The sequence below is a fragment of the Tamandua tetradactyla genome, chromosome 16 (assembly GCF_023851605.1).
Source record: "Tamandua tetradactyla isolate mTamTet1 chromosome 16, mTamTet1.pri, whole genome shotgun sequence".
In the NCBI taxonomy this organism is placed as follows: domain Eukaryota; kingdom Metazoa; phylum Chordata; class Mammalia; order Pilosa; family Myrmecophagidae; genus Tamandua; species Tamandua tetradactyla.
This window is the reverse complement of record NC_135342.1, coordinates 71,091,760-71,105,376: the sequence shown is the minus strand read 5'-3', so window position 1 is coordinate 71,105,376 and position 13,617 is coordinate 71,091,760. Positions and strand designations below refer to the sequence as shown.

Here is a 13,617-nt window from a genome sequence, read left to right as displayed (position 1 = left end):
TCTAATAATATAATAATCAAGGTGCAAAAATGTGCAGGTTTCTTAACCGATTTTTCACCAAAGAGACCAAACCCATCTGTCCTCTGGGGACAGAAGGTGATATAAATGCAAAAGCAGACACCGGCTTAGAGAGGGCAGAAAGAAGCTGTTTTTATTTCAATCAATAATAACACCTGCCTAGTTGCACGGGCTTTTGAAACACTGCCAGGTGTTCCAAAACAACAAAGCAAACCAGTAAATGACTCACGTTCTCTTGGGTACCTTGATAAAGAGAAATGGAAAAAAGAATACAGAAAATTTAAATTCCTAAGCACATGTGCTCCATTTTTAATGCTAGGATGTCTGAGATTTGGGAAATATTTCCTCTACTAGATAGAAACAACAGAAACTTGGGGGCATTTAACTATTTACATTACATTCAAAAAAATATATCTTTTACTATCAGAGACAACTTCTTTCAAGCACCAAGAACTATTACCCAACAACAAATGAACGCTGTTTTCTCCCTCTGTAAAGGGGAAAATTAAGGATGCGCATTCACACTTCGGTGTGACCTGGGGAAAATTAGACAATTCTGCCTCTACCATTAATAGCTAAAGAAACGAGTCAGATATATTCTTAAACCTCAGTTTCTTCATCTATAAACTGGGAATAGAAACATCTACTTCCAAGTCTGATATGTGCATTAAGTAAGATAAAGGCATTAATATTTCCCTGGTTCAAAATAAGCCCTGATAGGGTGACAGGTAGTTTAGTGATTAGAATACCCACCTTCCATGCAGGAGACCCGGGTTGGATTCCCGGACCATGCACCCCACAAAAAATAAATAAATAAAAATGTAAAAATAAGCCCTGATAAAGTGCTGTGGTGGCTGCTGAGTTGCATAGAAGGGACACTGCCACAGGGAGCCTGTCTCAGTCTGAATGGCATTTTTTATGTTAAAAATTGTGGGTTTAAATCTGAGTTGTCTAGCCCAATCATCAAAAGAGAAATATCAACTCCTTCAAATGTACTTTAATCAGGTGACAATTCCATTTAGGAAACAAAGCCAAATATTTATCTGACCACCGTTTACCATTTTTTAAATCTCAAGACAAAAGGTGTCAAAAAAGACACTTCCAAAGAAAGTCACTTAAAAAAACGTTTTAGGGTACACAGGTAGTTCAGTGGTAGATGCTCATTTTCCATGCAGGAAACCCTGGCTCGATTCCGAAAAACAAAAAAGTTCTCATTTCCTAAATGCTGAATTTTATTTCCTTTTAGCTAGTTTGTTTTTGAACATCATGTTTGGAAATTACACTTGAGATGTTGTAGTTATAGTCATGCAAAGCAACAAGAGGCTCTTAAATGTCCTTGTCCATGTGGTTCCTGTTTTCAAGGTGAATGAGATTGGTCAATTGATATTTGCAAAATTTTTCAAAAATACGTAATCAGCTGAAACAGAGATAATTTTTATAGGTATTTGCATGCATCCACTGAAAGCAGTTTATAAAACATTGCAGGTGGTTTTAATGATATGGTAGATATATTTTAATTTAAATTCTGCCTGTTTGAATTTTAAGAAATGACAATCTTTACAATGTATAAAGGCACTATTGATAAAATGCCTAGGTGGTCTCTATAGATAACGAAAGTAAAATGAATGAATTTGAAGGGAACTTCTACTAGCATTCCAATGACACACTACTGGGCTTATAAAAATGGCCTTATGTTTAAATTAAAAAAAAAAAAAGAAAAAAGAAAAGGTACACTTTAATGAAACCAATAGTGTGAAGTCCATCACTCCATACATTCAATTTTGCTCTGATCCTTTCCAGAACAGCCACAAATTCTTAGGTCTTGGACGTAACCATTATGAATGAAGGAATAGCAGAAACAATGCCCTACTCTGGCTTTGTTCCCTCAGTTAGGAAAGCCACAACTCTCTGAAAACGGGAAATAGCATGCTGTGTGGAATACACAGCTTCAGCAATTGCTCAGGGACTCAAATCCTCAGGCTATGGCAGTGGATGAGGTGATATTACAGAGCCCATGCTCCGAGAATGGGGCTCTGGAATCAACAATCTTTAATACTAATCCTTTCTTTTTAGCTTATTAGCTTGTCTTTGGAACATTATGCTTCTTATTTTCCTATGAGAATAAAGCAAATGTGCATTCCTAGTTAACAAGTGGAAATTTGAAATCTGACAGAATTAACGATGTAAATGAATTATTCTTCACTTTTTTAGGTTCTGCTTGAAGAACACCTTTGCTTTTTAGAGAGCCACATTGAAATATCACAGAATGAAAGGTCAGGATGTCTGGAATCTGCTTTGAGAGAATGCAGTGGTGGGGGTACCAACAGGGGAGAAGGGATGGGGCAGGATGGATTGGCTATGGGTTGGTGGTTGTTGGGGCTGGAAAGAGGTAGAAAGGGGGTTCATTTTACTATCCAGTCAACTTAGGTGTATGGAGTGGTGTGGGGGCCAGTTGTGAAGATGAAATGAATTAGGAGTATAAAGAGCTCAGTACACTCAAACAGTCCTCTGCTTATCTACTACAGTTATATATTTTTTACATTTCCTGCTGCCAGGCAAGAAACTTACTTATTTTTATGTATATAATTAATTGCTCTTGCTGCACCACAAAAAAAAACCCTGCTTTACTTAGTAATCAAGATTGTTTAGTGCATGAAACAATAATCAGTTTCTACAAGCCATGTTCTTTAGATATATGTAAAAAAAAAAAAAGTGTAATTTGGGAACTCTTCACATACTACAAATGTTTCCAAAATTATTTAGAAATTGATGATATTAAAACATTACAATTCCCAGTCTGACTTTGCTGAGCAATTATACTGGTCAGATCTACACACTACAGGGAAGGAACAAATACAACACTTGTGGCTTTAAAGAGATCTCTAGAACAGTTCAACCTAATGCTACATTTGAGAATGAAAGTCATAAGCTACACAATTCCTTCGTTAAGAAGCTTATTTACAGCTTCAGTCAAGAAACACGTTTTTATTATACGTGTATATAAATTCTTTATCAAAATGTCTTTGTCAGAAGTCCTTCGTCTCAAAATATGGGTGCTTCTAGAGCGTAATCTCAATTCCTGTACTGTGGTGTTTAAGCTCAAAAGATGTCTATTCATTGTGTTAAACAAGTTCACAGATTATTTAATGCTTACAAAAATGCTACCAGAGTCCGATATAAAAACACCAAATGTTGAGCAACTTAAGAATGAATCATAAACCTTCCCGAACACCCACATGTACTGAGAGAGTCTATTTCGACCCTCCCCCACGCCTTTGAGGACGACGTGACTGAAACTGTCTACTCTCTATCAGGCCATACAAACACAACGTATTATTAAGCATACTGACTTACATTAAGATATGTTGCATATCTAAGCCCATTTGATTAGAATAATTTATAATAAAAATTTTTATAAGATACCTCCAGAGCCATAAAACTCCAGAGCCTTAAAAAATGACCCCTCTGGCACATGCACCTGATGGAATATTTTGTGGGTATTTTTTTGTTTTTTTTTTTTTTTTTGCTTGCTTCTTATTTTTTTTTGCACAGGGAGGCACCCAGAATCGGACCCGGGTCTCTGACATGGAAGGTGAGAACACTGCCTGCTGAGCCACCATAGCCCACCCATGATGGGATATTTTGAAGCAGTTAAAATGGTGAGTTTGGCAAACTATTGAAAAATTAGTGTGCTCTCTTCATTTCTTAGGTATAATTCGTGATTGTGTGATCAAGCATACTCACAAGTTAATTAAAAATAAGCATAATAAGAAAAGAACAAAGGTGACACATCAAAACTTTTTAAGTGATGAGATTATAGATTTCTTTTTTTTTTTACTTCCTCAAATTAGGAATTTTTAATGAGATGATTATAATACTTAAACATAAAAATGTAAACAAAAAAGGAAAAGCAAATTATTTCATTCTTTATTCATCTTTTCTTAGAGCCTTTTTCTTTCACCAAAGCTCCATTTGTCCATTCCAATTTCCTGGACATTATTAAACATGCAGGTTCTCTTGACTTCCTTACACTGTGAGTTCTAGGAACCTTATAACAATATCCCCAAACCGAATTTTGATTATTGGCAATCTTCTAGTCACTCAATTCTCTAAATACTTCATAAATTCGCCTTCTGAGAAATCATCTCTTTTTTATTGTATTCCAGAATAACAACAAAAATAGATAACTACTTTTGAGTGCTTTCTACTTTACAGACTCCATACAAAATCCCTTCCTATGCATTATCTCATTTCATGAGCTTTTTATGAGAGAGATGTTCATAGTTCCTCATTTTAAACATGAGGGAACTGGAACTTAGAAGGTGAAGTAACTAAACATGCTAGCAAGAGGAGAGAGGACAAATAAACAAGAAAAGGAGAGATGCTTGTTAATATTTGTTGATTTATTTTTTGACTGCTCAAGCAAATAACATGCAATGGATTGGCTTAAACAACAGGACTTCAACATCTCATGGTTTTGAGGCTAAAATACAAGTCCAAATCAAGGCATCATCAAGACTTCCCAAAGACTGTGGCACTCTGGGGCTGGGTGCCAGTGAGCCTTGGTCCTGGGCTTTTTTGTCACATGGCAGTGCACACAGTAGCCTCTCCTGCCCTCTTCCTTCTCCTCCAGGTTCTGTCGACCTTCAGCTTCTTGCTTCCCTTGGCTTTCTCTGCATCTGTCTGAATTTCATTCTGCTTATAAAGGACTCCAGTAATAGGCTTAAGAACCATCCTGATTGAGGTGGGCCATAGTAACCTCATCAACAGGTCCTACTTATAATGGGTTGCCACCCACAGGGCTGGATTAAGTTTAAGAGTATGTTTTTCTCAGGTACATCTAGGTCCAAACCAATATAATGCCCAACATTATTATTTTAAATACCAATAAGATCATTTTGCTGGTATTTAAAGAGCTGGCAAGGCAGAAGGCTAGATAAGACCAAGTGTTGGCAGGAATGTGGAGATATAGGGACCCTCATGAATAGCTGGTGGGAGTGCAGACTTGTGTTGCAATTAGTTGAGAATACTGGGGTACTCAGTAATACAATCATTTATATGCATATGTACTGTTACCTGGTGATTCTGTATCTACATCCCAAAGCAATTCTCACACACGTGCATAAGGAGCAGGCACAAGTATGCTCTTTGCAAGGTGGTGACTGAGAGTTGAAAACAACCCAAGTGTTCATGGCTGGGAAAGTGGATCAGTAAACTAAGGTAGATGCACAGTGTGGAGTATTATGCAGCAATTAGAACCCATGACTGTGGGCGGCGGAGAAGGGAGGCTGTCAACATTCAGTGTTTTAGCAAGTCCTTTAGGTAATTCTAATGCATGCTCAAGTTTGAGAACCTCTGTACTACATGAATTCCAGTGTTTTCTCTAGCATAAAATGTTTCTCTCTGATATATATGTATTTATATATATATATATATGCATTATATATGCATACATAAAATACATATTTGTTATTTTCATAATGCTGTGATTGCACCCATGACATTTTATTTATAAAATGACAGATTTATGAATTGACTATAACACTAGTATTTTATGATTATTATTTCTGGCTATTTTACTGCTATCATTAGATAGATAACAGTTGCTATATTTTCCATTCCTAGAAATGCATAATAATGAAAATAAGCCTGACGGCTCCACAGCTGTCTGTTGTATGCACATTCCAAAGTTTCTTTCCTCTACTATTATATGCCTTCCACCCTCTCCTCCCTGAAATGAGGTAAATAGCCACCCCCTCTGTGGGTCCCATCCCCAGTAACATTTAACCCTTTATAATTTGATCTCCCTCCCATAATTCACTGACTTTAATAATACAATGATCACAATCATTCTTCGGACTGTCATATCCAATAGCTATTTTTCAGTTCCCCTTTGTTCATTTCTTCATCCTCTACCATCCCAACCCCACCCATGGATTCTCTGCTGGGAAACTGTTCCCTGCTCTTTGAACTCCTCCTAGCTCAGCTATCACCTCTTGCTCAAGTCTTCCCGTAAGCCCATTGAGAGTCCCTTAGTTTCTCCTGTAGTCCACTGAGTCTATGATCCTGATTAACAAAATAGAAGCTGGATTACAAAACCCTGTTTGCACATCAAATTGTGATAGCCTTTACAAAAGGGAAAGCACCTTATCCATTATTGATTCCCTGTATATATCTCAGCAGTTATGACATACCACTCAATAAGTATTTACTGAATAAATGAAAGAGTATTTGATACTAAACGCTCAATAAGCATTCACTCTTATTACATATGCCACTATCGGCTTGGAATAGTCATTAATCCTAGGTGAAAAAGACTCAGTGACAGATTAAGCACACCCTTCTCCAGCCTCCTACTCAAATTCCAGCACAGTCTTGCATCCCCAGTCTTCCCCTCCTGCTGTTTTCTTGTATTTTAAAGAAAATATATATCTTTCTATATATCCTCTACAATCCCATTAAACTGCTGTTGGTAGCCTCCCAGTTTTTGTCCTCTCTGCCTATGCTTGCAGTAAACCTGGAATGCTGTCCAGAGACCACTCACGCTGAAACTGCGCTCTCCTACTTGCATTATTCCAAATGCCTCAATGCTATAAGTCTTTCTGCTCCCCTCAAACACTTGTGTCTAAGTCCTTTAAAGTCCTTTAAAATTTCTCATTGTTTCTTGTGTATTCATTTATGTACTGATTTCATTTTATAAAAATATTTTCTGGGTTGGTTTTTTCTTTTTTTCTTTTTTTTTTTTTTTTTTGCTGTGTGGTCCTGGTTAGGCTATCAGAATTCCAAGAAATGTGAATGACTTTTCTGTAAATTAGAAAGATGGTTCCTCCAGTCTCCGCAGGGCAGTTTTGGGGATTCAGTGATGTGCACATGGGTCCAGTAATACTGATGGATATGTAATATGCAAGAGGCAAAGGACCCCAGTGAGAAAGATGAAAGCAGCCCCTGACTGCTGACAGCTGGGGGCTGGCCTGATTCTGACAGCCAGCCCCGTGTTTTATTATTGAACCTCATAGGACACTGACATCACACAAAGTCACTCTGTGACTGAGGGAGTGAGAGAAAAACAAGATCACTCTTAACCATGTCTGAACACAGACCAAAACTCAAACATTGGCCAAACCACAACAAATGACCCAATGCTTTGGGTTGATATGAGTGATTCTTCCTTTGTTCCCAATTTCAGCTCTAGTCTTGTCCTATTCCTTCTGCCTCCAGGACAAAAATTAAAAAGTAAAGCAGGGTGCACCTCTCCCTTGTTGTAACGATTAGTGAGCCTGAATGTCTCGGACTGTGGTGTGTGCCTGCCAGGCTCTGGCTGGTGGGCAGAGACAGCAGCTATTATTGCAGTCAAGATAGCTGCAATTATTTGTTGAATGACTCTCTGCCATGTGGATTTAAAGTCAAAGTCCTCCCTTTTACGCTTTTAGGTATGTAAATGCCTAAGAAATGAGTAATCAACTTTTAAACGAATGAATTCTACATCACAAAGTCATTTATAAACACACTCTATTTTAGTTAAGCGAGATCTTTTCTTAGTTGTGAGCAAGATTGCTTTGTGTTTTACACTGTTCTATCACACTCTATTTCCATAACCTTTAGCTTGAAAAAGGGGTAACTTCAGAAAGTCATGACGTCCCTAAAGCCTGAACGTAATACCTTCCAGTGGACTTCCATTTACGGTCATTATGGTCACTCTTCAGGGGGAGAGATGTGCTGCCATGAGAAGCAAACTAGTTCAAACTTACAACTTTTCCTTGCAATGGAGGAATGTTCTGGAGCTCTCGTCTCACTGATTGGCTTCGTTGTTCTACTGAGTCACCAATGGCGACAATTTAGCCATCAAGTTAGCCTGCCATCACTGTGAGAAAAGTATAGTTACTATGGCCTGTCTAGCCCAGTTAGCTCTGATTGGGAGAGAAGACATGAAAGGATGATTTAGACCTGGAGCATTTTCCATGGTGGGAAGACGTGAACAATGCCCCCTTCCCCACAGTGGCTGCGTTCTGCAGATGAGCCAGCCACACTTAAAACATCCACTCACTGACGCTGCTCAGGGCTTTGTTGGTAAAGATATTGTTTTAATTGAACTAAATAAACATTTTGATAGATACCAAATATAAGTTTCATTTCAACAAGCGTACTTTATTTCAAAATATATTTCATATTGAAATAAATGTAAATTTTCAACACAAAAATTACTTAAATATGTTAATAAATTTTTGGTGAAAGGAGAAAGCAAGAAAAATAGCCTACTCACAAACCCATCACTCTAAAACTTAGAGGAAACTTGGGTTATTCCCTCTTGGCCATTTGCTTAAATTATATTCTTATTTCTTAAATCATCTTATAATTGTAATTCAATACCAATAAGGACACTGTCTTTACATTTTTTTAAGTTAATTAGCATTTGAGGACATATCTGTGTGGTTTTTTTTTCAGATTCTCCAAGCATTATGTGCATGTAGACTTATAGACCCAACCTTATCAATTTCAGTGAAAGTAAAAGAAGTAGCATCTGCGATTTGCAGAATAAACTTCATTTAAATAGACATGATTTAAATAACTCATTCAGGTCACCTTGCAAATAAGTGTCTGCAAGTCACCTCGCAAATAAGAATATTCCTGACCAACTCCATTCTGCCACTAGCATCAGAACCTCTCAAGTTGAATGTCAAATGACAAAATGAATTTCAGAAGGTACATATTTCCTCATGAGTTTTCAGATGTTGTAGACGTCAGAGCTTGCTATAAAAAAAAATCACGCATAAGTTTTCTCTCTGTTCTGTTTGATTTTTTTACTTGGTGTGCCTGTTCATCCCAAGAAAAAGTACATCCAGAGGAAAAACTGTCAGGGGTAATATTAGACATGCTACACTGCTCACAGTCTAATAGCGTTTGTTTTGGTCAGGAAAAATGAAATAAAGCAATTGTATTGACTACATTTTCTCTGACCTCATTTAAGCTCCTAATGTTTACGCTATTTCATGCTACTTGATAGCTACAAAGGTTCCCTGAAGAGGCATGCGGGGCTTCTAGGTTTTTAGCTGCACTTTCTCAAAGCAGAGAGGGCTGAAGTCTCTTCTTAGCAGCTGATGATACAGCTGAAAACGAGCTGCCCTGTTTGCAGCAGAGAAGTCTCCCAGAGAACTCTCCACGCTTCCACTTGGAACCTCTCACAGCTGCTCAAGCGGCCAGCCCTCCCACCACCTCCGCCAGAATGTGCGGATGCTTCCCCCCTGCCAGGAACATCCTGACCCTCGTCTTCTCATTGCAATCCCCGTAGAGGCCCCCTCTCAGGCCTTGCCCAACCCGCAGTTAAGGGAACCCTGTATTGTTTAACAGGCCCCTCAGCCCCACTGGGCAGTGAGCACTTGGGACCTCAAGGGACTGGGCCTCATTCAACTTTCTATGCCCGCTAGGAGCCCAGTGCTAGGAGCCCAGTGCTCGGTGAATGCTGACTGAATAAATAAAGGAATTGCAGGGGACAGCCTGAGGCCACGGGAGAAGTGGGTCACTCCCACCGTCCCAGAGATAAATTAGGGGTGGGAGAAGGAATAGTGTATAAGGAAAGGTTGGTTTGGTGATATTTTCACCCTATTTTGTGGTTTGACTAATACTACCTTTGAATTTTATACAGGAATTAATCACATTTCTTATCTAGGACATATCAGGCTTCTCAGTCAATGTTAACATTGTTCTCAATTGTGGAGACTCATCATGGCAATAATAAGGCAATAACTGATGATTCTGGGCTCTTTTTTTTTTTTCCAAAGGGAAACGAGTTGTAAGGTAGTTGGTAAAGAGGGTACATTTGGTAAGAAATAGGTGAGTCTAATGATGTGGCCGCAAGGAAAGAATAAAGAAGAGCTCTACATCAAAATGAGATTAGACAATTAGGCTTGTTAAAGCCATTTCACAGGCTTATAGAGATTAAAATCCTTGTGATAACACTAATAAGTCTATTATGCTAAGATTCGTTTTCTCAGATGAGGCAGGAAGCAAAAGTGATCATAGCCTGGCAATGCATAAAGCAGTTCCTTCTTCCTAGCACTGCAGCTGCAGAAGCCTGCTCTCCTCTGAGAATTCTCTCCATACTGTGGGAAACAGGGATATCTGTATAAAAGGAATGGGCCTGTGCCCAGGTATTTGTGCATGTGTGTAAACTTTGAAAATTCAAATTCCACATCATTTGCTATTTCAAATGAGAGTTCCTTCCAAAGGATTCAGAATTTTCTCTCTCATATAAAATATATATATTACATATATTATAAATACAATCGTTTTGCGTTTGAGACACACTTCCCAAATGTCAGTAAGATCTAGAGCAGAGCTGACAGTGTTTGCTAGAAAATAAATCTCTGTACTATGCACTGTGCAAATATTATTTTTCAACTTCCTCAAGGATGTGTTCTAGCCATTTTGACTTGTCTTAGAGTGTCATCTTTGAAAAAAAAAAAAAGTAAGTCTGCAGTGTGAGTTTCTCTACCCTTACTTCTCTAGTAACTGTCTTCTTTTAGGACTCGTAAGTACTGAATGTCTGGATTCCTGACTTTACAACAAGAACTTTGATTCCAGGGTTAATGCTGGTTCTCCTTTTGGATGTGTTATGTCTAGGAATATCTCCTTAACATAGCTCCCCATTTAAAATCTGTTAGGATCCTTTTCTGATGACAATTCTATTGAATAATTTGACACATCATATTATTTAGTGACTTTGAAGACACAAGCCAAGTCCAGAGAAACAATGCTATTCAAACTTGAATGTGCAAATTACCTGAGAAACTTGTCAAAATGCAGATTCTGGCTCAGTAGGTCTGAGGTGCTGCATTTCTAACAAGCTCCCCAGTGGAGACCAGGATGCTGCTGGTCCCAAAACTTCATTTGAGCAGGAATTCTATGGAGCAGGGTCATCCAGACTTAGCGTGCATAAAAATACACTGAGGTTTTGTTAACACATCACTACTGCACCTGTCCCCAGAGATTCTGATTGGGCTGGTCTGGGGTCGGCTCTTATTCTGCATTTCTAACAAGCTCCTAGGTGATGCTGATGCTGCCCTTTAATAGATCAGACCTTAAATAGCATACGAGGTCATCGAATTGAGCCACAGATGCCAGTCTGACTTTTATTAGGCCATGAACCAATTATTGGCATAACGGGACATTTTCAGATCAATAAACATTAGTGTGCTTTAAAACATTACAAAGAAAAGCAATTTCTACAAGTCAGATAAAACTCGAAAGACTGCCACTGGTGGGAAAGAAAATTGGAGGCAGGTTGATTTTTCAGGCAGAATATAATAAAAGAGAGGCAAACACAGCAACATTTGAGGCTATTTACGTTGGAAGTATTTGCCATATCTGACTCTTTATCATGTGAAAGGAGGCACAGGTAATCTCTGCTTCAGCCAACAGTCAGTGGGAGTTAAGGTCTACCTTAACAGATAAAAGCAGTCAATGGAGTCTAAGAGAAATGCCAGACCCTATACTTTGCAGACTTAAGGAAAGCAAAGTTCTGCAGCTCAGTCTCAGAAGTGGTCCAAAGAATACAAATTAGTTAAGAAAGCCAAAGGGGAGTAAGAATTGGATAAAAGTCATAACTCTAGTTGCTTCATAATGACAAGAGCAAATAACCTTGATGAGTAAGCTACCTGTTGAGTTACAACCCAGATTTTCTATTAGGATTGCTCTTGGTGATGAGAAGGAACAATGCCGCCTTAACACAAGTAGAGATTTTATTTGGTCCTGTTATGTACGTGGCCAAAAGACAGAGGGTTGGGCTTCAGTTCATGGCCAGAGCCCCTGGCTGAGGGAGCTGCATGTGGTTAGAGCACTGCTAACAACAGAGATCTCTTAAAGAAACAGCTCACCACTCTGGGGTTCTAAGGGAGAGGAAAAGGCCCGGGTAACGGAATATGGTCCAAATCCTAGTCTTTGGAATGTGGCCAAGACTACATAGGATGAACGTACAGACAAGAAAAAAACAGATGGATCCAACAGATTAGCTCCAACCAATAAGATAGGACCACGATAGCAAGAGATGTTAGGGACCCACCAGTATCCCTGAGGCCTTTCAGACCTCCAGACTCTAATTGAATTCCAGCCTCTAGTAAGACAAATGCTTGCCTGAGGGTTTTAGTCAGTTCCAAGAGCAGATGGTTGAACCTTTGACCAGTGACTGACCAGAGACAGGGGTCCGGTACCCCAGCCCCCTGCCACTCTGCTGGATACCTCTGAGAATGTGATGTACACCGGTCCTTTGAATTCCCTGGTGAGAATAAGCTCCACTTGCCCAAAGTGAGAGCTGGCTTGATAATGCACCTTTTATTAGTTGCTTTTCTTTTCTCTCTGTACCTCCCTTCCCCTTACTATGGTTTCTTGGGATCACCTTCCAAATAAACAACTTGCACTCAAATTTTTCCCTTAAGTTCTACTTCCTGGTCAATCCAAACTAAACAACAGTGAGTATGTGTTACGAGTAGGCAAATTAGAAAGAATTAGAAAATCCAAGCAGGTATAATAAGAGTATCTGATAACAGTCTGGGTCACCATACTGAGATAATGAGGTTCTCTTAAATGGCACTGTGGAAGCAATGGATGAAAAAAAGGCTGCAAAAAATGCTACAGAGAAAAATTCCCACAGTGGTGATTAGAGATTAGTTACAGAAGTAGAAACAAGAAACAAAACAGACAGAGCCACTCACACTGATATGTTTGTTTATCTGTGTGGTCTATATGACAGTATTTCTTGAATGCACACAAACAGAAAACACTCTCCTGCTCATTATGACTGGGTACTAATTTCCAAACATTTGAATTTCTCTAGTATTCAGCATTACACATTTTCTTTCTTTCCTTCATGACAATCTATTTGTACTCCTTATATTCTGTTACATACTAGGTTATGTTTTCAATGTTATAATATTTTGGCTTATATTCACATATATAATGTTCATTTTATATGATGTTCATGTTATATATATACACACACACACATATATATATATAACATTTTCCCCTGTTTTAGAATTACATTAAATTCTTTCAGAATTACTACATGGACACACTTATTAAATATTATTAATTATAATATTTAATTATTAATAATATATTATTAGTATTATTAATTATAATTTGAAGCACCGAGAATGAACAGTTCTATATTGTCGGCAGACGCACATGTGGAGACAGATTCGTCCTTTGGATTCAGGTACTGCCCCAGCTGCATGATTTGGAAGTTTTCTTAATCTCTCTGATTTCAGTTTCCTTGTATGTAAAATGTCAATAAATAATATTTCTCCTTGTGTCGGTTTCAATGAGAGACATGGTGATGTATATAAAATGTCTAGAACAGCTGCTGGCACAAATAGACAATAAATTAATATGTATGTATTTGCATGTCAATGGAAATCATTAATCATAGTATTAAACATGAGCTAACTTTCAGATCTCTTAAATTTTCCCTGTTTACTCCATTTTTGCATTCCCCTTAACTTGTGTGACTTGACTGGCACATTTATGAAAACCCCAGCAGTCCATTTAATGTTTTCTTCATTTGTCCATGTTTTAATCAACAGTCTATGCAATGTACATTCCTAA

The 13,617-nt window shown here is 38.3% G+C and overlaps 1 protein-coding gene across 2 annotated transcripts in view; it reads right to left on the bottom strand.

Annotated features, from left to right (window-relative positions):
- Positions 1-13,617, bottom strand: part of CNTNAP4 (contactin associated protein family member 4) — a 270,914-nt gene that overhangs the window by 128,946 nt on the left and 128,351 nt on the right. The window lies entirely within an intron of this gene.